We start from the raw sequence: 3,046 nt of genomic DNA on the forward strand, positions 1-3,046 counted from the left end.
GTTTTTAATTATATATTAGAAAGAAGTCTGTTTTTAATTACATATTAGAAAGAACTCTGTTTTTAATTATATATTAGAAAGAAGTCTGTTTTTAATTACATATTAGAAAGAACTCTGTTTTTTAATTATATATTAGAAAGAACTCTGTTTTTAATTATATATTAGAAAGAAATATATATCAACAAAATCTTCACTTCCCATAATATATAGAGCATTTCTACATAATTTGTCCTCCATTTTCTCTTCTGGACATTTTAATGGCCTTTCTTGCGCACTAACGCAAACGAATTTCTTTCTTTTTCAAATAAAAAAGTTTTTTGTAAAGAGTGTTATAGAAAATTTATTAGAGAATATTTTTTGTGCAAAACGATTTTCCTTGTCTTTATGTTAATATGACTAGATTACATTGATTAATATGACCAAGTCATAACGATTTCTGATGGTTCGGTACCCGACCTTAGAATTTTGGGTAACATTCAAGCCCGAACCTTATTTTTGACTATGAACAACAATCTCAAAATGCCTGTTTTGCACCTGTCGTGACTAAATGAAACTAAATTCTTATAATGTCACCATTATTCATTGTCGCCCCCCAAATATCTTCAAACACGTAACCTAAAGTTAACATGAGTTCTTGAAGACTGTCAATAAAAGGCATTTTTTTGTTTATTTTATCTCAGTTGGGCTCCAGCTTTTCTTAACCGGGGTGGAGGGTTGGAGATAGGGTGGGGACAATGAGACACACAATAGAGCCAATTATATAATAAATATAACCTTATGGACAGCATTAGCTTGGAGTACACTTCAGGGGGCACTCCCCCCTCCGATAGTGCCATCTCCCATCATTATGTCCTCAATTTTTATGAAACAAATTTGGTTACTTTATTATATTTTCATAATATTTCTGTTTTACTTACGTTACAGCCTAAAATGTGTGGTTATAATAATAAGCAATAAAGTAAAAATGATGCATTTTGCAATTATACCTATTTCTAAAGTTCAGTACTGCTTGCTGTGGTAGTGAACCGATAATTTTAAAATTTTGATTTTATATTTCGAACGTTCACCTACTTCAAAATCTAACTTTTTACTTTCAGTTTACAGGCTCTGCTTCCTGGTTGCTCAGTTCTTTCCGTGACAGGAATTTAGTTGCTAAAGAAAAGTTAACTTTCTTCAACTGAGGTGTTCAGGGATATTATTATTCCCCTTCGCCCCGCTCGTGGCAATTTTATTTGTTATATTCGTGAGTTTTTATAATATTGTTGGAGAGGTTTGTTGTACTTTTGACTAGTGGTATTTAAAAAGTGAGCCGGAGAAGTAGAGAGAAAGATGTCCGGTGGGTTCCAGGGCAGAAAAGAAACTAAGGGTGTAGAGGTGGTGTTCTAGAGAAGAAGGAAGGCGACGAACGTTCGACAGAACAATCAACAAACTTCCCATGATCAGGGTCACGGGGTGGCTGGAATCTATAAATCCCAGTGCCTTCGAATTTGCTGTGAGGGGAAACGGGAATACATTGAGAAAACCCACTTTCACAAAACAGGCGCTGAACATACTACCTGTCTGAAATATATAAACACAAGAAATGATTAGTTGAACATAGCTTTAAATTTTTATCAGAGGTTGTTTTAGGGTGTTTTGAATGCAATGTATATGTGTTATAAATATTGTTACATCTCCGTTCGTTAGTTGATTTTCTGTAACTTCGTTCCGACGAAACTTTAGCGACACAAGTCCTCTCTTAAATAAAACTGGTTTATTCTTTCCGAATACAACTTTACGATACACTTAATTTCAACAGTCGCGCTATAACAAACGCTATATGTCACGTGGCCAACAATATTTTGTCGCATACATTCAATTACTCATTACACTGTTGTCCCCGTCACGTTGTGAGCGTCTTAAATATATATATACCAGACTAACACATATCTAGTCTCCCGATAATTCCCGAAGGTTCGAGACGGACGTGGCGTGATACTAGTCACATGACCTCGCTGACGCAACACTGCCCCCTCCTTAGTATTGTTCGTCCCGAACAATAGCCACATACAATAAACCAATAACAATAACTTAATTCAAATGTACAGAATTACAAACACAGAATTACAATTCAACAAAGTCTCTTAATTTTACGGGACGTATCTTCTTCCGTACTGGACTCCGTCTCGTTGGCTTCTGCTTCACGTGGAGTTCATCTGCTTCATCAGGAAATGTCCTATCGTCAGTAACAGTCACATCAGTGGTAGTAGCTTCATCAAGAGCTTCACCATTTCCCTTCTCAAAACTGAGTAGAGTTTCTTCTTCGATGGTGGCTTCTCCACGAGGCACGTCTTCAGCAGCGCCATTTGTTCTGTTGTCCACTTTGTCCCAACTGAAATGTCTTGGACAGTGATAACGCCAAAGCCTGTTGGCATGCACCACTTTTGGCTTACCTCGCCGACCACATTTTATTGGAAAGTCACGTCTGAGAGACAATCCGCTATGTCATATGGGCCTTCTCATGGAGAAGACAACTTAAGAGACTTCCCTTTGGTCTTACTGGGATTATATAACCACACCTTGTCTCCTGGTACAAAGCTGACTTCAGTAGATCTCTTATCATAAGTTAACTTCATCGAATCACCAGACGTTTTCAAGTTTGAATGCACTTGATGGTGAATATCATCCATCCTTTCCGGTAACACTTTCGCAAACTCCAACATATTCACAGGAAACTCTTCATAAGGTGGGCGTCCCTTATGCTTGGGTCCCCTTTTAGCACTACATGTACTGCATGTCCTGCACCATTCTTCCACATCTCGCCTCATACCTATCCAGTAAAATATTTGTCGTATGTGACTCAATGTCTTCTTGATTCCCAGATGTCCTCCTGTTAAATTATTATGGGATTGACGCAGCCCAACTTCCCGTAACTTCCTCGGTATAACTGTTTGCCAAGTCGTCACTTTCCCATCTTTAGTTTCCCATCTCCGGAGAAGAATACCATCTTCAAGCTTTAACTGGTCCCATTGTGCCAAATAGTGCTTTGTCACAGGGTTTAGACTAG

At 37.7% G+C, this 3,046-nt stretch overlaps 1 protein-coding gene across 1 annotated transcript in view; it reads right to left on the reverse strand.

Annotated features, from left to right (window-relative positions):
* Nucleotides 1-3,046, reverse strand: part of LOC111089243 — a 23,293-nt gene that overhangs the window by 9,707 nt on the left and 10,540 nt on the right. The window lies entirely within an intron of this gene.

This window comes from Limulus polyphemus, unplaced genomic scaffold (genome assembly GCF_000517525.1).
Source record: "Limulus polyphemus unplaced genomic scaffold, Limulus_polyphemus-2.1.2 Scaffold5657, whole genome shotgun sequence".
NCBI classification, from domain to species: Eukaryota; Metazoa; Arthropoda; class Merostomata; order Xiphosura; family Limulidae; genus Limulus; species Limulus polyphemus.